Below are 647 nucleotides of genomic sequence, written 5' to 3'. Positions count from 1 at the left end.
ACCCACCCACCCAGACAGAATTAAAAAATGGCTTGAGGTTAGTATTCCTACGTAGGTAATCGTCGAAGTCGGGAAGCTGCTGTGATTGAATCTCAAAGATGAGTTAGAAGGAATAAGCCAGCCAGCCAATCAAAAAAAAAATCATAGAAAGAAAGGAACGATATACAGAACAGAAATTGGGAAAGAAAATGCTGGATATCACGAAGTAGTACTAAATCTAATGAAATCTAGAGTTGACTGAGCATTCTTCTCCAGTTAAATCCATTTTAATAAGTTATTCGTTATCAGTGATTATAAGATTATAACAACAGATGAATTATATCTAGAGGGGTTATTTTTTTTCTTCACCTGAAGCTTGATCGTTTTCTTTTTCTTTTTCTGGTGAATGATGATTTCTTGACAGAATTGTTTTATGGGAACGGTCCTTATGGGGCAGAATTACCGAAATATATATTATTATCTGATCTTTAAGATGGCGAATGGAGTTTTAAGTTTGTCCCTTTTTCGCCTTTTTTTCTCTCTGTCACATACTCACACACATACTCACAAACACAAGCTCACTCTCCTCTCTCTTCTCCCCCTCCCCCTTTTTTTTTTCTTTTTTATATTTACGAAACAGGAAACAGTTGTTGCGGGCTAAGCACAAA

The sequence above is a fragment of the Rasamsonia byssochlamydoides genome, assembly GCF_041956645.1.
Source record: "Rasamsonia byssochlamydoides strain NRRL 3658 unplaced genomic scaffold VTN77scaffold_35, whole genome shotgun sequence".
NCBI lineage: Eukaryota > Fungi > Ascomycota > Eurotiomycetes > Eurotiales > Trichocomaceae > Rasamsonia > Rasamsonia byssochlamydoides.
This window is presented reverse-complemented; position numbering follows the sequence as displayed.